The following is a 23,858-nucleotide window of genomic DNA, read 5'->3' as shown; positions in this document are numbered from 1 at the left end:
ATATCACTGCTGTATGCTCGCGAACACGTTTTCTTGCAAAACAAACGCAATTTCTCATACGAAGATAAAAGGAATCCTGGAAAATGATATACCGTTTGAAAGCCCATTAAACAAGGAAACTTTTGTAAAAAGTGCCAGCACCTAGGTCTGAAAATGATCACGTAAAGGCCTAATGAGTTTTCTTAAAAAAATTCGATTACTTTTATTTCCCCAGTTTCCGGAGGAAGATTGAGGCTGTTTGGAGAATAACTTATGCTTCAAAATAGTATCAATTTTTAGAAAATTTATCTGTCTTTCTAACCGTGTCATCAGAATCGAATTCGGATTAAATCTTTTTGAGTAATAACATTTTTATTGGAAAAAAGTAATGATTTTAGAAAAAAACTTTAAAGTGACGTCACTCAAGAACAGAGGAAAATATGAAGTTGGCCAATACGTCATTGAACTCCACTTTAGATGTACTACACGCACTAGGCCTATTGACAATACTTACTGGTTCACCCTGTGTAGTAGAGGGATGAATGTGTGAAGCGACTGTATTTATAAGTAAGAATGGAGAGTGAGTGATATTCTAGTGATAAGCACCTAGACGATGCTGGCTGTATGGCGGAAGCCAATGCCAAAAAAAAAAAAAAGAAAAAAAAAGGAGAGGTTTTCCTTTAAAGAAGGATACTGCTGCGAGGAGAGCAGCGAAGTTGTTAAAATGTGAGCTCTTTGTAAGAATGTACGAGTTACTCGTATGAGTTACTCAATTCAGCATTCTTCCGTATCCTATGTTCTTTTGCAGTACTTTATACAACCTCTAACTCACTAGCAACATTTCGCTAAATTCACAATCTTCATTCTCAATTTTCAATTCTTCATTCTTTAAACAATTGACTCTAAGAAAGTCGTTATAGATATTTAGGTCACACTGGGTTTGGTTTTATAGCTACTTCTTCTTAGAAGGCTCTTTAGACCAAGTAAGTGAATGTTACGTGAAACTACTCAGCCTGGTCTGTGCCTAGCCTTCTTACCGTTCAACTATCCTTTTCCCTTTTCTCAATAGTTTGCACAAACCCTCCGTATTTGTGAGCTAGTCGTAAACGGTACTTTCTAGTCAGCCACGCCCCAATAAATTCCAGAATTATTCGGCATAAAGTACTCGTATATAGCACTCCAAGAATAAGTATTTAATCAAAAAGTTGTAAATTTAACTTTATTAATATTTCTTTCCTTACTTTTAACTACACTTTAGAAGATTGTCCAAACTCTAAATGATTTAATGAAGTACTATCAAATTCAAAAGAAATGTGGACTAAAATATACATTACGGAGTGCTAAAAAACAATAAAACTGTTTTAAGTAACAATTCTCAGTTTCTGGAGGATCAAAACCCATCTTAGATATTAAATAAAAATTAAAAATGAATATTACAGAATAGATAAAAATAATAAGCAGATAATTTGATTATGTTTAATTAAAACTATTGCCGACATACTTAATGCAATTAAGATTAAACTCGAATCTTTAACGGATCTTAAAAAGCCTGTACCGTAATGACAGTTAATTAAACGGAATAATAGCAAAGTAGTGCTGTTACTCTAGTTATATCCTCTAACCTTTTTTTATGAATGCGAACATCAAATCCTTGGAACTTTTTTTTTTTTTAAAAAATCCATTTTATAAATGGATTTCAAATCTTCTAAAGGGTTGTTTTGAGTTTAAGTAGAAAACTTGTTGCCGGAAGAAGTATTTTAAAACCATAACTTCAGGAATATGCAAATAATGAACAAATTTTTGTGATGTTTATCACATTGATAATTTTCAAAATAGGAAATATTGATTTTGTGCATTTACAATTTACTTTTTTCCACTTGAATAAAATTGCTGCTACAACACATCAGATTGATTGAATGGTTTAAATTGATTGGAGTTTCCATTTTATACACAAATTTATAATTCATATACGAGGGTCGTTTGAAAAGTCCGTGCAAAAATAAAAACTACTTAATTTTTTGGGGTAAACCTTTTTTATTTTTCAACATAGTCTCCTTTTAGGCTTATACACTTCGTCCAACGCTGCTCTAGTTTGTTGATCCCTTCCAAATAATAGGATTTGTCCAAGTCTGAAAAATAGCCATTCGTTTCTGCAATCACCTCCTCGTTTGAATAAAATCTTTTACCCGCCAGCCATTTCTTCACATTGGGGAACAAATAGTAGTCCGAGGTAGCCAAGTCTGGAGGATAGGGGGGATGTGAAACGAGTTGGAACCCTATTTCCATTAATTTTGCGACCACAACTGCTGAGGTGTGAGCTGGTGCGTTGTCGTGATGGAAAAGGACTTTTTTGTCGGCCAATCGTGGGCGTTTTTCTTGCAGCTCGGTTTTCAAACGGTCCAATAACGATGAATAATATGCACCTGTAATAGTTTTACCCTTTTCCAGATAGTCGAAGGATTATTCCTTGCGAATCCCAAAAGACAGTCGCCATAATCTTTCCGGCCGAAGGAACGGTCTTCGCCTTTTTTTTTGGCGCAGATTCCCCCTTGGTAACCCATTGTTTAGATTGTTCTTTGGTCTCAGGAGTGTAGTGATGTATCCATGTTTCATCCACAGTGACGAAACGACGCTTAAAGTCCTGCGGATTCTTCTGGAACAGCTGCAAACCGTCCTTGCAACACTACACACGATTTCGTTTTTGGTCAAGCGTGAGCAATCGCGGCACCCATCTTGCGGATAGCTTTGTCATTTCCAAATGTCGAGATGCCCACAGCACTAGCAATCTCACGCACCTTCACTCTTCTGTCATCCATCACCATATCATGGATTTTATCAATTATTTCTGGAGTAGTAACCTCAACAGGGCGTCCAGAACGTTCAGCGTCACTTGTGCCCATATGGCCACTCCGAAAATTTTGAAACTACTTATAAACTGTTCTAATCGAAGGTGCAGAGTCACCATAATGTTTATCAAGCTTCTCTTTAGTCTCCTAAGGCGTTTTGCCTTTCATAAAGTAGTGTTTAATCAACACACGAAATTCTTTTTCGTCCATTTTTTGAAAATCACTCGACTTCCTCGATTCAAACGAATGCCAAACACAAAGAAATAGACCGATCTGGCTGAAACTTGGTGTGTGTTCTTCCAAGTGATGCTACTAACTAAACATAACCTCGATACGCGCCAGTAGTGCTATCTCTCTGACTTTGCACGGACTTTTCAAACGACCTTCGTACAAACAATCATATTATTATATCCATATATTGATGCTGTGCTACGGAAATAGGCTGTACATCTTTGCCACTGCTATCTGTTACATGTTTTGTTTAGTTACGAAAGATGTTTATGTCTTTGGATGATCGAATCCAAGGCTGATTACATCCTAAAAAAAATTGCTAGTTGATATTGTTTAGGTACATTGAGCGGTAAGTATATCTATTTGTCAATATTCATCACCCAAAAATTTGCCCATTGATTTGATTTCAAGACGTTTTCTAGCCTTTACTTAGCACATTAAGTGAGAAGCGAACAACAGCCATTAAATTAGAGTGTAAATTCTAAATTGTCCTTCCCGCTACAGCAAAAATATAATACAAAGTTCTTCATTCTTTATTGAGGAGGATCCTACAAAAAAAAAAAAATTATTGCTTGATCTGGAGCAACCTTCTTTATACTTGCCTCCTGCATATCTCGAGAGTTTCCTTATTACTTCTTTTTTTGGCCTTTCTACATGAAGAATGGAACCTAGATATTTGAAGTTTATTCCTCTAGTTTCGTATCAACTTTATTCCTTTTAGTTTCTTAATTCCTTATAGTTACGTTAGGATTAGTTTTGTTTCATTAAAACTCCTTACTTTCTGCTTTTGTAATTAATATTTAAACATCTTTCTTGCTAATGGGCTGGTCCATTAATGAATTTATTAATTTTTTCAGCCAACTCTATCATCAAAGGCATAATGAAATCATTCGGAAAATAATTACAGAGATTTGTTTTAAGTTTTATGACACATATAATTGTAACAATGAACGTGTTCTAGCGCTAGACGTTAGAAATAAGAGAGTAAAGTTTACAAGAGAGTTTGGCTTAAAAAGAGAGATCCTTAAAGTTAGTAAAGTTAGATATACTTAAGTTAGTAACTTTGCTAGGCTGTGTTGGTTAACTGCAAGCGACGTTTGGTAAAAGCATAAAAATTACAGGTGAAACTGCGTGGGTTTGTGCTAATGAACCTTGAGTGCTGGCATTCTCTTTAGAATAAAAACTTCTCAAATGCAGTCGGAACATGTTTTTCTCCGATGAGAATTCAATTACTAACATTCTATAATATTATTAACAGTATGAGTGCGAATAAATGCAATAGATAATTTTTAAATTCCTTTACAAAGAGAATGTAGCAAAATCCGCATTGCTGGATAATATGGCTGGATTTTATTTCTCGTAGTTTATTGTGTCACTGTCCGGTTACGGATTTTCATCCTTTATTAGGGATTTTTTCATCGCTTTGGTCTAGAGATTGAGATTTCTCTTGTGTTTCTGGGTCACACTGCACTTGCTGATTCTTGATTATGATTCAGCAAGTGTAGTTTGAAATGAAAACATAGCCACAGCGGTCACCTGCTTGTCATTATAACAAAGTGAAACTCTACACAAATCTTTTACTAGATATGTCTTGTGTGGTAAAACGTCCGCATTATTTAAGTTACTGATGATTGCACCCAAATATCATTGCCAAAACTTTGACAAAATGAGAAGGACGAGAGGTGAAAATGCTGCACCGAATTCAGCAGAGTTCAAAATGTAAAATAAGAAAATGAAAATGTCTAAAAGTAAGCAACAGCGATGATAATGTTAAAAATTGTCTAAAAAAATTTGTTCTTAGTGTTAAAAGTGAATGTTTTATTTGTATTTTTAATCTTTCATTGCAATTTACCACTGCATCAGTTGCAACAAGCAAATATTGTAAAAGAAAAAAGAAATCAAAGGAAATCATGAGTGGAGAAGGCACCCAATGGTGCCACACCAGTAACGTGCATTACTCTCACGATAAGAGAAGATCACGAGGCCATCTTCTCTTCAATCTCCTTAGAGGATTACCTGGTAATGTGGAGGAAGATAGGTGTTCTATGAGAGGGTTAGGATGAGCTGCTGTAGAGGAATGAAATTTGAAGAAACGAGTGCTAGCAAGATCTGTAATGAAAGGGATTTTGAGGTCATTATGGGATGGTGAGGTTAGATACAAAAAACGAAGCGTTAAGAAGTTTTCGAAGTATTTTTGACTGTAATGCCTAGAGGCGTAGTGAGTTGGAACGCTTAGTCGATCCCCATACTTCGATGCCTGCCGTATGACCAAATAGGTCGCAGAAACAGTAGATATAAGAGTCTTTTGTTATGTAGGTTAAGTTTCGAACGTTTGTCAAGTAGTCTGGCGAGAAGTTTTGTAGCGTTGGTTAGTTTCTTGTCTTTTCAGTCTAGTATGGGGGATTCCATGTCAACCGTTTGTCTAGGTGCAGTCCAAGGTAGCGTACTTTGTCCACAGTTGGTATAGGAGTTTGGTTCAAGATGATGGGAGGTAGGATTTTCCGTCTGAGAGTAAATACTATAAATTTTGATTTCGTAATGTTAGTTTTGATTCTCCATTTGAAAAGCCAGTCCTGTAAGTGGTTGATGTGTGTTTGTAGAGCTCGTGTAGCGATAAGAGGATCGGAATGAGGAGATAAGATTGCAGTATCGTCAGCAAAGGTGGAGAGAATGGTATTTGGATGTTGAGGTATATCTGTTGTGTATAAGGAGTAAAGAAGAGGACCTAGGACGCTGCCCTTAGGAACACCAGCTCGAGCTAGACGGATATCAGAGTCTGCTGCTCCAAAATTGACTCTGAAAAGTGAATGTTAAGTTTGAAATACATTCAGAAAGTGTAAGAATTTATTATTTTTGACAGAATTATAAAATAATAGAAATTGTTCTATTCAAACATTAGATAGATTACATATAACTTGGGTGTGCCTGCTTAATTTATACAAAATAGTTGGGGCAATGTTTATTGTAAAAAGTGTCTCAAGAGTGTTGTAGTGCAAAGACTAGTTGGGTGGGGCGCAAGTGGCGCACCTTCAGATAGTTGTCTGTGTTGGCACTCAGCGGTAATGGAAGACGCGTGTCAGACAATAGCTTGCACCCATTAAGGAAAGCTAGGCTAAGAGAGAGCGCATCACTACCTGGTCCTAATTCTCGTAGTTAGGTGGTTGAGTGGCCCCCAGAGGTCCCGTCTTCATTAACTAATACACCTATTAGGATGTCACTGCTTCCCATTTAACCACACTGACCCTCTGTTCCCCTGTTGGACACCATTTCCGGTCTGAAGAGCGCTCTTCAACAACAATGCAGGGTACCTTATTTCCTTTGCAACCAACTAAAAAGAAAATTTTTTTTTTTTCTGTGCCCTTTTTACTGTTAATTATTTGCTATGGAACGTGCCATTGCTCGCAGAGCGTGACGTCGAATGTTCTCTTCCTTGTTAGAACAAAAAACATTAAAGTTGTTTACTTGAACAGGAAATATTAGACAAACAGTTATATTGTGTACTGGTAGTTTTCTTTATCCTCTGGTTTTAACCCTAATTATTTCCTGGATGCGAAGAGGTTTCCTAAAACAGAGTTCCACAACCATTTCTCTCCAGCTTTCAATCACAAAGATGTCAGATTTATTAAAAGTAATAAATTTTCAACTGTTCTTACCGGTCAGTTTTAAGAAAATATTTACAATTGAATGAATGATGTATAAGTATTTACAAAATATATGAAAATACGTACATAAACGTACATAATGTACGTACATAAACAGAAAAGTAATACTTATTACAAAATGATATCCAACTAAAAATAAATTCAATTATAAATAATGTAAACAAATAAATAAAAGTAAACTATTCAAAAATAACTTTTGGAAAAAAATAAAATTTCGCATCATAGAGAATGGCACGTAGGCCGTCTGTCGAGTAGTTCTATTTAAGTTTATAAGTTCGAAAGTGGATGATCTGTAAACTAAAAGAATAATAATGTATAGAACAAGCGATGAGGGGCTAAACAATATAATAATAATGTTATAATTGCCTATTATTAATTTATTTTAATTTTTATTTATATATTAATTTCCCACCTTAAATTTTAACTCAATTCCTCTTCCTTCTGCTAATTTAGTTCGCTACCTTGGGATGTACGAGGGTTGATTGAAAAGTCCGTGCAAAAATAAAAACTACTTAATTTTTTGGGGTAAACCTTTTTTATTTTTCAACATAGTCTCCTTTTAGGCTTATACACTTCGTCCAACGCTGCTCTAGTTTGTTGATCCCTTCCGAATAATAGGATTTGTCCAAGTCTGAAAAATAGCCATTCGTTTCTGCAATCACCTCTTCGTTTGAATAAAATCTTTTTCCCGCCAGCCATTTCTTCATATTGGGGAACAAATAGTAGTCCGAGGGAGCCAAGTCTGGAGGATAGGGGGGATGTCAAACGAGTTGGAACCCTATTTCCATTAATTTTGCGACCACAACTGCTGAGGTGTGAACTGGTGCGTTGTCGTGATGGATAAAGACTTTTTTGTCGGCCAATCGTGGGCGTTTTTCTTGCAGCTCGGTTTTCAAACGGTCCAATAACGATGAATAATATGCACCTGTAATAGTTTTACCCTTTTCCAGATAGTCGATGAGGATTATTCCTTGCGAATCCCAAAACACATTCGCCATAATCTTTCTGGCCGAAGGAACGGTCTTCACCTTTTTTGGCGCAGATTCCCCCTTGGTAACCCATTGTTTAGATTGTTCTTTGGTCTCAGGAGTGTAGTGATGTATTCATGTTTCATCCACAGTGACGAAACGACGCTTAAAGTCCTGCGGATTCTTCTGGAACAGCTGCAAACCGTCCTTGCAACACTTCACACGATTTCGTTTTTGGTCCAGCGTGAGCAATCGCGGCACCCATCTTGCGGATAGCTTAGTCATGTCCAAATGTTGATGCAAAATATTATGTACCCGTTCATTCGAGATGCCCACAGTACTAGCAATCTCACGCACCTTCACTCTTCTTTCATCCATCACCATATCATGGATTTTATCAATGATTTCTGGAGTAGTAACCTCAACAGGGCGTCCAGAACGTTCAGCGTCACTTGTGCCCATATGGCCACTCCGAAAATTTTGAAACCACTTATATACTGTTCTAATCGAAGGTGCAGAGTCACCATAATGTTTATCAAGCTTCTCTTTAGTCTCCTCAGGCGTTTTGCCTTTCATAAAGTAGTGTTTAATCAACACACGAAATTCTTTTTCGTCCATTTTTTGAAAATCACTCGACTTCCTCGATTCAAACAAATGCCAAACACAAAGAAATAGACCGATCTGGCTGAAACTTGGTGTGTGTTCTTCCAAGAGATACTACTAACTAAACATAACCTCGATACGCGCTAGTGGTGCTATCTCTCTGACTTTGCACGGACTTTTCAAACGACCCTCGTACATTGGCAAAAGACTAACGTGGAATCCGCACACTAAACTGAAAAGACTCGAACTCAACCGACGAAACAAATTACTACTGCGACCAATTGGCAGACAATCCAAACTACCACTGGATCATAAACGACAAATATACAACAGCGTACTTAAACCGATCTGGACTTACGGACTTGAACTGTGGGGTTCAACCAAACATTCCAATTCACAAAGAATACAGTCCTTTCAATCAAAAATTCTCCGACTGATTACGAATTCTCCATTTTATGTCTCTAACTCTACCCTCCATAACGACCTCAAAATCTCATTCTTAACTGACAAATCTAAATCTAAGTACAGAAAATTCTTTGACTCTCTTCCATTCTGTACAAATCCTCTTGTACAAAATCTTGCCTCCACGACGATTCCAGATCGTCCTCCACGACGATTAAAACCTGTTGGCCTCGTGACCAGCTTCAATAGTAGAAGAAACTCCAGCGAGAGTGTTGCCGGTGGCAGCTTCTCTCCTCAATTTGATCCAGTCATGAAGACTTCTTTTATCATATTCACTTATTACGAATTTTATTCTTTGTAGATTGTGAATAGCAAATAAGTTTAATAAGTTTATATAATATATATATATTATAATTATTATAATAAAATTCCGAGCATAATATTTTCCTGTAACGAAATGCGTCGCGGACATATTTATATAAATTATATAAACTATTGACATTATTATTTCCATTTAATATATATCATTATATTCCTGCCACTCCATGCTCTTTTTCCCAAAAAACCGTAACCTGAACTCATTAAGTACAGGGCATACTGATATAAAATGGTAGATGTCCTCGTTCACATTCATGTTACAGAGGGAGCACATGAAGATTCTGTCTCTTTTCCACGGTTGGTAATTTAACCCCAATAACTCCCCTCTGACACGGAAAATAGTCTGGATCAGATGAAAATGATTAGTGTCGTTAACATACCTGTTACCACTTTCCAAATTGAAACATTTATACTGTTGATGGAATTCGCAGTTTTACAATTGAATACTCAGTTATTATATTAAATTAGGAATGCAGGAATGGATTGGGAACCAAAGAGAGGATTCAGTTTAATCATGACCGCTCGTGCAGCCACCTTTCTGATTCGAGAGGTATTGATGATTGGATGCACTTCTTATCTAACTGACCTCACTTCTTACCGTGCAGTAAAGATGTCTGGGACGATTTATCTTTGGAAGGAAGGATATATATTTGTCATCTTAGAGCAACTCCTGAATAACATCAATACTGATAAAGTCACCAAATTTGCTATCTTGAAGAATTAAGAAATTTGATTAATTGTATCTCACTTGGTAACTTAACTAGTTGATGGTTAGGTACGTTTATTTTTAAGTTTATATTGGATTTCAATTTTTCATCCAAAGTTCCTTTTTGAGAACGCTTGATCCACGAAAAAGTGGTTTTTATCAAAATATCTCCAAAATTAAAATCACCGGAACCTGATTGGGGAACTGACTGCAAAATTATGATCAAAATCCTTTCATCCGAAGAAATCTCCATTTTGCTGAATGGATTTTTCTATAATAACAATAATCAACAACCAAATCAATCAACAAAACCAAACAATTAACTACAAAATCAACAACTCGAGAATTGTGATAAAAGAAACTGTTGTCAGTGTTTACACCAGTTTATTCTGTTAAACTTGCAAAATGTGCTTGGTATCGGAACACTGAATCTACAATATAATAATTAAAAAAAAAACATTGTTTATGAATGATAGTTTTGGTTTTCGACTGTTGTTAAATTGATGATTTTTGGAATATTGACCTAAATATTCCCAAAATCATTGTTTTTGGAGCTTCATTGACAGTTTAGTTGGTTTAATAACTTCAAAATGCAAAAAAATGTCCGTATGTTTGCTTCAAATAATAAATAAATCGCAACTTATTTTTCTATTCCGGAGCAAGAGCGAGATCGATTTTTATCGATTTGATTGCCTGCATGAACTTGTTGTTACGGTAATAATTTCTTATTTATTGCTTTCCGTATGAATGCTCATAAATTTAGCAGAATCTATTCAATTTAATTACTCGACAACATTGTTTAAATAAACATTTTGCCACTAAATTATTGTCATTTTATAGCAGAAAGAAAAAAAGATATAAAATAAAAAAGGCAACTTGAAGCTTTGACTTTTAATCTCTTTGGCAATTATTTGTTGGCGTATTTTTGCATTTAATGTATTTAGAACTTAATTGGAGCAAAACAAGTTGCTGTAAGATGGTTTACACTTTGCTGTTCAAATTTCATGTCTAATTGTCAAATGTTCTTTAGAGTTTAAATGTTTAATGGGTGATACATTTCGCGAACAACTTAAGATGGGACTCATTTTATAAATCGTAGTTTCAAAACCTGTAAAAGCAATGGAAAACCTTTCCAGAGAGTTTTTTTTTTTCATAAATATTATTTTTCATGTAGTTCGCAATAACTTTAATGTACCTAATGTATGGGTTGATTTCCTGAAATCATTTTTGGATTTAATTACAATGAAGTAAGCAACTTGTTCTTTAAAAGGACGTAAGCGTTCAGCTCTAGCAGTGGTACTTAAACTTTTTTAAAAATAAGAGAAAGAAAAGAAGAGATACACAATAAATGAATCCAATATATATTATCCAATATATTCTTAATCTAAGTGGCACCACATTTGAAAATGTCAGGCAGTCCTGCACAGATATCCTACAGTTTTCAGGACATCCTGAAAACATGTGGGACGAAAAAAGTGAAGTAGAATTTGGGAAAAGATCTCTGAAAATTATATCCTTTAAGTCTTAGGGATTGACTGTTCAAGACCGAGCGACTTTTTTCTTGATTTTGAGGAAGATACACCAATAAAGAAATTATACCATCTAGGATATTGAATCTTATTAAGCTGTTGGAGTAAAAATTACTTCAATTATCAGAAATAATTGACGATATTAGGGAAATAATTATCTCAGTGGTCCTAAGTCATCTTCATTTTCTTCCTGTCTTTTGCAAAACTTTCAAAAAAAAAACGAGGGTCACTCATACTATTTTGAGGAGGAAGCGCGCACTCACTGATGATGTACCCAGTTGAGGGCAATGCTTAGATTTTTTTCTCTTCCCAAGCTCATTGTGTTGACTATTCAGAAGCTGGCAGTGCAACTGAAAAACCGTTTTAACCTCACATGCTGACTTCTTGCACCTTTATTAAAAGTAAATAACCTAAAATAAACACAATTTTTCCTTAAGAACTTTATATTTATTGTACTTAATTTTCATTAACATCTTCGATTGTTGCGATTTAATGTTTCTTTGAAATTTTTTATCTTAATATTTGAATAGAAGTTTCAATTTCCAGAAATATGTGTCAAACACATAATTTTGACATCTTTTTGTTTTATATGAATATCAAATAGTTTTCTTTATATAAACGTTCTTCTGAAAATACAGACTTTTTCTAAAAATTTCTCATTAAAACTCCCTTTTAATAGAATTTTCTTTATTAAAGAACCCATACTAAATATTCTACCAATTAATTTGGTAAAAAGTAAAATACCTAAATTAAAAATAGAGCAATAGAAAGAAATTATCAGTACTTTTGTTTAAGGACGACTAGCTCTATATGAATTTATTATGTGATATCTAATCGTGTGCGGAATCATAAGGGGAAGTTAAAAAATCTACACTATTTTTTGAAGTAGTAAAATAATTGACCATATTTAATAGACAAGTTGATTAATGTATATTTGAAATATATTTGACTATTTTTAACAAGTTTCAGTTTCAATTATATTAAAAAACTGGTTATTTTTTTTGTAATAGAAGCAAAAATAAACAAGTTCACCGTCAATTTTATTCGAATGCAATTGACTTAATCTCCAAATTGTGTGTAGAAAAGTGTTTGAATATCTTATAAAACTGCTTACATTAATTACTATTATTATTGTTATTATTACACTATTTAGGGGAGAGATTAGCACAGTGATTACCATGTACTGGTTTCAAACGCGGAGACCCCGAGTTCGAATTCATCTGTTGTCCTTAATTTTCTCTTCGTAGGAGCTACTTATAGCTTACTGTTTGGTGTTTATAACGAGAGGGCACAGTCCGGAGGGCTGACAATGCCCTGAAAAAAAGTTCTGGGCTCCAATGAGCTTAGATGAGGGTGCGTCTTAAATAAATATGAAAAAACAAAAATTATTACAATATTATTAGATTTAAGGTTATTGGCGCTAAGTGCATTTTTGCGGCCTCCAGACTGCGGCCAAATGCCTGCTTAGGCTTAGTTTTTAGTATTTTTTAAAAATCTGAATGAGAAATACTAACAAATAACTTGGAGGAAAGAAGAGATAGCTATTCAGAAAGAACTGGAGGGTAAATACAGAACCTATTGAAAAGAGATATTTCTCCCAATAGGCAAGGGTTTGGTCCACTGGACTGCAGATTCTACGGAACTGAACCCTATGGCATTCCCACAAAAAACTCACCTAAAAAGCTCAAAGCACCAAAACTAATAAATATAAATTTGATTTTAAGTGTAACATCGAACAAAATTACAGATTACCTAACAAAATCGTATCCAACCTACAAAGTACCCTGTTCTTTTTACAAAAGAGCTAAGGTATTATACTCTTTTTGGTATTACTGGTACATCAAAATCCCAAAAATTCTTTAGCTTGATTATATTTTAGTGCTAATAATTATTAAAGTCTTTTACTACAATTTCCCAATTACGGGGAATACAGTAAATTACAATAGAGAAATCAATAATTATTAGTTGAATAATCCATTTGTAATAATTAACTGTTAGTAATTTGTGCTTTCGAATATTTCTGTAAGACGAATTGAAGATTCAAATTTTGTTTTAACTCCGTGATTCATATTTCAACAGTAACGAACTCTAAATTTGACTTTTTCTATTTCAACATGCATGTATATATGTGATTACTTAGAATAAAGAGCATCATAAAAATAAATCAGAAGAATAATTTGGAATAGAGTTAAAATAGAGTACCTATTTATTTTTTAAGGATGTAATGTACATTTTATCATTAGTATAACAAAAAAAAAGTTATTATGAATAAACTGGCCGACTTAAGGGTCTGGTAACATCTAATAAATTCTACAAAATATTATTAAAAAGTTAATGCAGTACAATTATTTAAATGATTTCAATGAAGTATTAATGAAATGTTGGGTACTTGCTGATTTGTACACCTTTTGGCGTTTAATCCAACCCTTATACTTAACTTTTAAAACTGTAAGTTTTTGTTAAGGAGTATTGTAGTGCGAATAATATTGTTATGATCGAAAGGTAGTCAAACTGTTATGCAGTTCAAGTTTGCCGAATAGTAGGTGGTAATATTCATTTCTGCCTTACCTTTAGCTTAAAAAAGGTCCTTAATTTAAACGTGGTTCTGAGTTTCTTAGAGATTAGGTGTAAATAGTGCTGAATCTTACAAATTCTATCAACAACAGTTTTCCTTCAAGGAATTAGTTTTTTTCTCGGTATCCTTTTTCATGAACTGGTTTATGGAGCTAGAGAAGATTGAAGAAGGTTCCTGAAGGACACCAGTGGTATTAGAACATATAAGAAAATGTATTATTTTTTGGATCCCAGTCAACTATTAGAGATTGTATAAATTATTTTATTTAAATTATGCATGAATTAACAACTGGCCCTGGAGATGGACAGAGAGAGCTATTTATGGTGGACATTTATTTAGACTAAGCGAACAAAGGTAACACATTTAATTTTTCATTAAAACTAAAATTTTGAACATTTATTATTTACATTTATTGAATTTACTACAAAAGTTTTCTGAATAACATATTTAAGGACATTAATTTCTTTAGCAATGTTATTATTTATTATATAACAAACTAAAGCAGGTTTCAAAACGCGCTATAGTATTAATGAAATCAAAAACTTAGAAATGAAGCCAAACTGGTTGTCCCAACAGCTGAAAGGGATCGTTGACACCGAGTTATTATTGATTAAAAATATTCTATTTTATACAAGAAATCAGTCTAATTTATTTTGTCTAAATATGAAGGTTTCATTGAAAATTGAATTCAAAGTTAACCAAACCTTTTTTCTTATTGTTATCTTTACGATTATTTCTTTCAAGCGCAAAAATATTTTAATTTCATTTAATATTTAAACATGTTTTGAGAGTTTGTGCACATTTTACCAGACCTTGTGGAACCTCCATATTTCCAATATTCGTAAAGTAAATAAACATCATTACACTAGAATTTGGCCGGTATACAATGATAACAAACTGAAATATTCCCAATAAAGGCATTTTATCCGATAAAATCTGATGAATGATCAGGTTCTTATGAAAAATATTTTCTTTTTATGACCGAACGTTTGGAAACTAGTACGGTAGGACAATTGTATAAGGGTTGATAGTTAAAAACTGCACGAAAAAGCGTAATTTTTAAATATTACAGAATAATGTTAATAATAATTTGTTGTAATTTACCCTTTTAATAAATAACATTCCGTATTGTTAGGTATTTAATTTACAACTTGTTTTTTATTTCTTAATTTGTTATTAATTTCTGAGTTTACTGAGAAATAACTAATTATGGCATTCATATGATTTCTTACATTTATTAGCAGCTAGAATTTCATTATACTTTTTATTATCTTTAATTTTTTGGGTTAATCAACCCAGAAAGTGTAATTACGTTTATTAACCAGTTAACTCTTTCGACCTTGTTGGAAAATGTATCCAATACCTGCGTCGTACAAAAATAAGCGATGACGAATATATTCGTCAAACCCAGGATATGTTTGATATGAAATTGGGTTGCAATGAAGTGACTTTTATATTAACATAAATAGGAACCAAATACATCAAAAATAAATTTCCGAATATAGTTTAGATTTAACTAAAATTGCAAAATTAACTGCCGATGGTCATTACTGAAAACGCATGACGAATATAATCGGCATAACACAAAATTTTACACTTTTTTCATGACGAATATCTTCCTCATAAACAGTTAACTGGTTAATCCAATAAGCTTGCTTTATTTTTTGTTCGCTTGTAAAAGTTACCTGGATTATAAGTCTTATATTTAATTTTATAGGTTTAGTTTACTTTTGTGAGGTAAAAAGTGGGATTATTTATTAACCAACTCGTTATTTAGGATTCATTTCTAGAAACAAAGAAACTAAACTTTAGAAAAAGGGATGAACTAAAGCCTTAGATATGGAAGAAGGTTTCATTTCTTTAGCAAAAGTGTATAGAATGAAACAGAGGTTATTGGTGGACAAGATTTTAGAAGCCTCAGAGATTAAAGGCAGGAATAAAGCTGATGACTCTCATGTCTGAAATCTTTTTAGCAGAGTGTTGGTGTAATGTAGAAATGTGTACTAGCTAGTTCAGGATAAGAAGCTAGAGCAGGCGTTCTAGCTGGTCATGGTCAGGACATTGAGGACCAATATTTGATGATGAGGAAATTAGTGAATTCTTACTTATGCTTGGATAAAGTAAAGTAAATGCTAGGAATAAGTGTAGTTGTGTGTACAATTTCAGGGTGTTTGGCTCGATCTTTGGAACAGGAAGGCCTTACTAGGTAGCTTATAAATAGGCTAGGAAGGTGATCCGAATAGCTGCCACCCTGACAGAAAAGAATTTCACGAATTTTGTACGTCATAGTTTGCATTTTGTATTCCTCACCGGGTTTGGTCTCTCATCTAGCCCCGCTTTAACAGATATTATCAGTGATATTATCGAGTACAGTGCAACTAACCTCATTAACAACACAAAAATATTTCTAAGGAAAGTAAAGAAGAATTATTTTACTCCTCTTTTTAAGAGTACGGTTTGCTGATGGAACGGCAATCTGGGCCACAACTCAGAAATATCTTTACAAAGGTGAGGCTTCTAGAAATGGATTATTGGGAGGAGGTAATGCAATAACACAAATGGATTCAATGAGAAATAGTGATCTGACAGGACAAGGACAAGCACTGGAAAAGAAGAAGCTGTGTTGGTGCGGCCATTGCAGGAGATGGACATCAGAAATCAAAAAAACGACTTAAGCTATCTGTTTTCATTTTTTTTTAGATCTTTTCATTTTGTTTTGAATGTTTTCTGAGATTTCTCTCACAGTTAAAGATGATTCAATCATCTAGATAACTCCTACTGAGAATAAAAACTGATTCCACAAATAGGCTTTCAAATTTCTTATTTAAAAATAAGTTCGTTTCCTTTTTCTTTACAAAATAACTACTTAGTAATCGCTCTAAATCAAATTTTTAATAAAACACCTGCTTACATTTCATCACGAAACAACTCCATGAACTAGAAGTACAATTTGGAACCCAATCATCCAACCTAGAATCCTCTGCAATGTCATTTTGGCTGTAGCTATTTGGTATCCACATTGTCCTAGACACTTCTACAGCAAATTTCACTTCAGAAAGACCACTCGTACCATTCTAAACACCCTTCACGCTTCTCTCAGCTCTTTTCAATAAATCTATAACGCCGTTTGTGTAGTTTATAATGTACCACCTTCACGCAAAACTATCCAACTATGAATGGTAAACCTATTTATTGCATGAATCTTGAAATTTCAAATAAAATAAAGGAGAAAAATATACACAAAAAATATTTTTAGACCTTTTATTATAGCGAGAAAAAGCAATAAACCCAAAATCAGTAATTTCAAATTGAGGTACGCTAGAAACAATCAAAATCTGAATCCCTTGGTTAAATTTTCACTCTGCTCAACTATTTAAACTCCTCACTCACAAATATTGGACAAAAAAGAAAGGCCCCATTTACACAGAAAGTTTTATTAGAATCTCTACCTTTAGAGATAAGGTACATTCTAATAATAAGTTAGATGTGTACAACTTAAAATACGAACATTTATTGAGCGAATTAAGTGTTAACACTTCCTTCGACTTGATAAAGGTACCGGAAAAGATGAGAACCGCGGCCTTCTAAGATTACATTTCTTCCCATTATCCGGGCTCATATCGTTTATTTACAGATGGGTCCAAAATCAATAATAAAGTCGGAAGTGCTGTGTATGATCCGGTTGGGAACTATTTTACGATAATTAAATTAGAAGATGAGGCGTCCATCTATACAGCGGAGCTAATAGCTATTTTAACGGCTTTAAAATATATTTATTCGTTGTCGGAGAAAAAATATACCATTATTAGTGACAGCCAGAGTGCGTTGTGTAAATTATCACATATACACAACCAGTCTACAGGAACGAATCACATTGTAGAAACTATTGCCATTTTTAAAGAGAAGGGAGTCTGCATTAATTTTTTGTGGGTAAGAGGTCATTGTGGTATAAAAGAGAATGAAATTGTTGATACACTTGCAAAGGAAGCCACCAATAGTGGGGAAATGGCTAATTATAAATTACCACACACCGATATCAAGGGTATAATTGCAAAAGCAGCACTACAAAAATGGCAGACAGATTACAATAATGGTGATAAAGGGAGATTCTATAAAACTATGGCAGATCAGTTACCTAGACAACCATGGTTTAAGGGAACTGTCACTAATAAATGGGTTGTTACGACAATAAGCAGGCTGAGAGCGAACCACGCGGAGTGCGGATCGTACGTATCTTCACAGAATCAACAAAAAGGTCCTCTCTCCTCTTTGCGTAGATTGCAATGAGGAGGAGGATTACAAACATGTAATAATGATATGTCCACGTTATGTGGTAGAAAGGAAACGAATGTTTGACGACATATACAGGTATTTAGATGCACCATTTCGCTACGAAGACATTATATTCTCCACCAACATTTATGTGCTTAAGTCGATAGCAGAGCTAGCAATGAAATATGAATGTATTTAAAAGCTATAGCCGAATTAGAATGAATGGAAGAAAATGTTTAGAGAAGGATTACGTGATTTTAATTTTGGTTAAGCTATAAGGATGGCAGGAGCACAGAGTGCTGCTCCATCCATTAGCAGTAGTTTATGTAAATAGCAGTATACAGTAGAATGATGAATGTGTGAAGCGAATGTATTTGTAGGTAACGATGAATGAGTTGCAACTGTTCCTGAACTGACTTCATTATATCAAATCATAATATTCTCAGAAGAAAAATGTAAATTTAAGAGATCAAGTAATATATTTGTTAATGCATCTATCTCAAGATATGGAGACGATGTAAAATGAGTGCTGTGAATGAAATTACAGCTCGTTATTTATTTTATTTTTTTGATATTCTAGGTTTTAAATATCCCGCATTCCATACGAAAAGTGATTTTATCTGTTTACCTTTAATATTCCTAGATATTATTTTGTAAAATACAGTTTAGTTTTAGTACTAGTTATTGTAGACCTATTTTGCCTGAGTTTAGTAGCATAAAAAGACGACTTACCACAGGATCTTGTGCACCCAGGTACTGTTTCAATTAATTAAAACTAATACAAAAAAAAATATTGGTTTTTCACTAGTTAATTTCTAAAAAAAATAATATAAAATAAATAAAAAAACACGCACAATGAAACACAGTAATACTTGCAGCTAAACGCAAAAACGCTGCGACCACCTCCAGTCGACTGTTCTAATCACCGGCCGAGTGTGTTAACGTTTACAACAGGCGGTGGGGGATCCGCCCAGTCATCTCCTCCTGTTTAGATTTCTATCCCCACTTACTTTCTAGATATACAATTTGGTTATATCATGCTTGTTATTGGCTCAAACATACTTGTTCTTGGGCTCCGCCTACTTAAATCTTTTTTTTTTTTCTATGTTTATTTCTTTTTATTTTATTTTGGATTTTACGTATATCAGTGTGTTTGTGTACAGATATTACCTGCAATGCGTTCGACGTAAGTCCAATACTTTAGGCCTTGTCTTGAACGCGAAAGATTTATATCTTCTTGTGTTCAGACAAAGAACTTATATACCTACCTTACCTCTATTAGTTTTTATTTTTTTGTCTTTTCTTTATATTATTATTTATTTCTTGTTTAAAATAGAAGTATTTATTTTCCTTAATTTATTCATTAATATTGTATTTTTATTGTAACACGATTGTCGCGAGTTTCTATTTGACAGTTAAATAGTATGTCATTAATTTGTATCTATAAATGATGTTTACAATGTTCTTGATTAAAAAATTATTCATAATTCAATTTATTTCCCGTTAGTTGCAGCTGACTAGGATTTGCCTTCTTAATTGAATTTTTATACTAACAGTTCTAAATAATCCACTGTACTTTGAGTCTAACTTGAAACTTCACCCATTTACCTTGTTATTGCTTTAAATCTAGTTATGCTACAGTACGCCGGAACCTCAGTACACCTCACCATTGCGGTACTAGCCTATTATCACCTCTTGCGCCTTGCTTGTTTTAAATATCCAGTGACAGAAAGAGATTTCTGTTGTTACTTTTCGTTTTAATTAACTCCTTTTTTTTATTAAAATTTAAAATTATGCGTCATACTTCTATAAAAATAACATTTTATGCAGCAGGTTATATTAAAACACAGTTTAAAGAAGTTGCCATTACTAAAGTTTGATTGATTAGTTGAAATTTTGTTATTAGATGATCATTTTTGTAAATTTATCTTTATGGGATTTCGAGACGCACCTTTTCAGTGTATATTTCCATTTTAATGCGGTGGGTGAAAAAATTCTTTCATGCATTTTCGGGTAGTTTGACACTCGATATGCCTTGGATAAATGAAATAGCTTTTTTAAATAGGTCAGTGTGTGAGCTTACTTTACATCTCTCTTATACTTGGTCTAATCTAAACTCGCTAACAATTTCATTTGACGGATTGATAGAAGAGCTACTTGCAATCTTGTCTCGTTAATATTTTTTTAGAATTTGAGTCTTTAAAAAACATGGAGTTTTAATTTTTTTTAAATTTTTTGTATCGGTACAAGTTTGGGTTTGGGGGTAGTGGTTATGAGTGTAGACTTTTAAGCGGAAGTTGATCAGTTTTGAGTCCCTAATTTTAACTAGCCAGAATTTAATTCAATGCACTTTTGCATTCCATCTACTAAATCCAAATTTCTGTATCTAAACGTCAAGTTCATCCAAAAAAAGGTATAAGTATTTTAGGCATAACTTTATGCAACGTTGATTGCAATTGAAGACTGCACGGGAAGAAAGGGTTAATTTCATTTTATAGATTTTTCTATAAACAACTTTAACTTTAAAGCAACTTTAAAGTTTGAAACGTCACAGTTTCAGTGTTTATTGAAATATGCTTTTGTAATTTATACAGCGCATTGAATGGACCATTCTTTAGTATTCCTTAAAAGTATCAAACAAATATTTTTTTTTAAAATTGGGGGGCCTCTGTGTCTATTTATCTGTATGTCTATTTTCCAGTTTCTTAGTGTAACCCTCAAATCAGATTGTGAAAATAAGAATATAATGTAATATAGAGATCATATTAACTTTATAAACTCCATGCAACTCCCACGACAAAATTCTATTGATCTGTGGAGTCCAGTCCGTCTATCATACTGGGGGTTCATGACTAATTGAGTTTTTGAAATTAATAATATTGTTTACAAAATTTCTGCTTTTATTTTGAATGAACTTATGTAAATTATAATATATATCTTTCATAAATAACTTTCATAAAACCAGACAGTAAAATTAATACAGTTTAGAAATGCACACCTGCAGGACTTCACTCTTTCTGTCCGTGTTTTGGATGGACTTCACCCGTTTTCTCTGTGTATACCCTATATTCATCTGGCTATAACTCTGAGACTAAAACCGTTGCATTCAACTAAGTTCACCCATCTGAAAGTTTGCGTGATGAACTACATAATGTTGCCAAAACCCATTTTCGTCAAAATTGGCCTTAACCCCTTTTTTCCGTGTGTAGTCTTCAAAAAACTAAACTTTAATTCCAACATACAACACAATTTTTATATTAGGATTTCAATAATTCAGGCAAGGGAATTGGTTAGCTGAGTGGTTGGCACATATTGGACTCCACAGCGAAGATCCCGGGTTCGAATCCAGCAGCTTGGCCTTTGGATTTTCTCTTTCTAGAAGCTTCTTACTGTTCAAAGTCGGGTGCTTCTTACAGACAATGTTGTCTGTATCGAGAGAACACTACCCAGTGGCCGGCAATGCACCAGTGACCTCAGATGTTGAAGGGCTTAGAAAGAAAAAATAAAAAAAAATTGCAATTTAAGCGATGCACTACTGGTTTATGTTCGTAAAACCAAATTACACGCACTTAAAAGCATTAGGCCTCTGTTGGCATAAAAATTCTACAACTGGGTTACTAATACTTTTTAAATTGCAAATAATGTAATTTAAAGTAGATAATGTACACGAACCTGCTGCAGTTATCTGGTATTGAAAGCTATTAATATAATAATAATGATTTCAGTTCACTACATCAAACAGGAGGCGGTTTGAAGCGATTAACTGAATTAACAACTTCTCACACGATATTAACTTGCTTAGCAAATTGCATTTTTTATCTTTATTTATTTTTAATTTATATTTTAACTGCCCTCCACATCTATTAATATATTCTAAATACATTTAATTTAATAGATAAATTCTAAAGTGTTTCATAATTAAACTGGCTGTCAATTACTTGAATCTCAATGGCCATGCTTTGAGTAGTTTTTTAAATTAGTAATGATATGAATGTTTTAATAAATATGATTTCTGTTTTTAAAATCTTAAAATTGAAATTTGCAACTGCAACGATTGTTGCAACAAGCAAATGTGATATAATACGAGTATAACAATGTCGTGAATGAAGATAGGAGAAGGCACCCAGTGGTGACACTCCATTAACGTGAATACATGTACTATACTGCTCTTATGAGGAGAGTAGATCGCGGGGCCATCTTCTCTTCAATCTCCTTAGAGGATTACCTGGTAATGTGGAGGAAGTTAGGTGTTCTATGAAAGGGTTAGGATGAGCTGCTGTAGAGGAATGAAATTTGAGAAAACGAGTTTTAGCAAGATCTGTAATGAAAGGGATTTTGAGATCATTATGGATGGTGAGGTTAGATACATAGAACGGAGCGTTAAGAAGTTTTCGAAGTATTTTTGACTGTAATGCCTGGAGGCGTAGTGAGTTGGAACGCTTAGTCAATCCTCATACTTCGATACCGTATGACTAAATAGGTCGCAGTAACAAAAAGTATAAGAATCTTTTGTTTTGTAGGTTAAGTTTCGAACGTTCGTCAAGTAGTCTGGCGAGAAGTTTGTAGCGTTTGTTAGTTTTCTTGTCTTTTCAGTCTAGTGTGAGGGATTCCATGTCTACCGTTTGTCTATGTACAGTCCAATTAAGAATTTAAATTGGTTTCCTGAAATAGGATCTTTTTACGCAAATAGGCAACTTTTTTTTTTATGTCATCAAGATATTTTTTTTGCGGTAAATGTAGGTGATTATTGTGGAAGCTGAATGCCAAGATTGGTCCAGCAACTTCTTCCAGTGACTTCGTTTTTCTGCTTCACATCGCAGCTACCATAAATAAGGAACTTTCTTTTGAAGCAGTGCAACTTTAATTTTACATCGTATCTTCTAAATTTGACATGAACTACACTGAATACAATAAACTGTGTCGTTGTCATAAAATACAGATCGTATATGTTTGGACTATGTCTCAACTTGGAGGAACTAGTAAAATTTTAATACATCAGAGAGAAATCTGATTAACTTTTTTTGACCGATAATACAGGATATTTGTGCATACAAGACTGTTTTTGGAACTGACTTTACGCTTTCCAACAGGGCAGAAATCTTTAGAGACTGGAACATCTAGCGCCGCAGCAGCCGAGCGGTTAAAGAAGAGGTCCGCATAAGCTAAGAAGTATTGTGGTGCTGAGTTCGATTCCTGGTCTAGGCTTTGGATTTTATTTAATGGTTAATAAGAGAAATTTGCAGTAAAGCATGTTTGCTAATCGCCTCCGTCCGTTATACCTAACCTAAATGGATGTAAAGCTCGCCTGAAATAGTAGGCATTACGTAGTAACTTTTAGGTATTTCGAAACATTATGTTGAAGAGGAGATTGGTAATCCAGATTGGTAATCCAGATTGGTAATCCAGATTGGTAATCCAGATTGGTAATCCAGAGCTAATCCGAAGGATATTGAATAAATTGCAAGTAATCAGAGATCAATATGGGAAGCCTCTTCCTTCTCACAAACTCTATACAGCATGTCTGGTTTTGATGCCAGAGATAGAGATATAGATGTAGAGATATTTTTTGTCTCCACAGTGCACAGCAAAGAACCCAATCTAGAATCCTGAGATACGAAAAACCCAACAACTTCCACAACTATCAAAAAAACTGTTTCGATTGCAATGAACTTAAGTTTAAAATTTCATTTGCTCTGAAATATATCTT

At 33.9% G+C, this 23,858-nt stretch overlaps 1 protein-coding gene across 3 annotated transcripts in view; it reads right to left on the bottom strand.

Annotated features, from left to right (window-relative positions):
• Positions 1 to 19,268, bottom strand: part of LOC141454139 (GATA-binding factor 5-B-like) — a 96,939-nt gene extending 77,671 nt beyond the window's left edge. Inside the window, exon 1 of one of the 3 annotated variants that reach the window (XM_074128036.1) lies at positions 18,884 to 19,268. The gene's annotated coding sequence lies outside the window, so the exon portion shown is untranslated. The remainder of the gene's footprint in view (positions 1 to 18,883) is intronic. The other 2 variants (XM_074128034.1, XM_074128035.1) reach the window with 2 other exon arrangements.
• Positions 19,269 to 23,858: the final 4,590 nt, after the last annotated feature.

Source organism: Rhodnius prolixus, unplaced genomic scaffold, assembly GCF_049639745.1.
Source record: "Rhodnius prolixus isolate KJV_2025 unplaced genomic scaffold, Rpr scaffold_9, whole genome shotgun sequence".
NCBI lineage: Eukaryota > Metazoa > Arthropoda > Insecta > Hemiptera > Reduviidae > Rhodnius > Rhodnius prolixus.
Note: the sequence above shows the minus strand (reverse complement) of the source record. Positions and strands in the feature narration are given on the sequence as shown.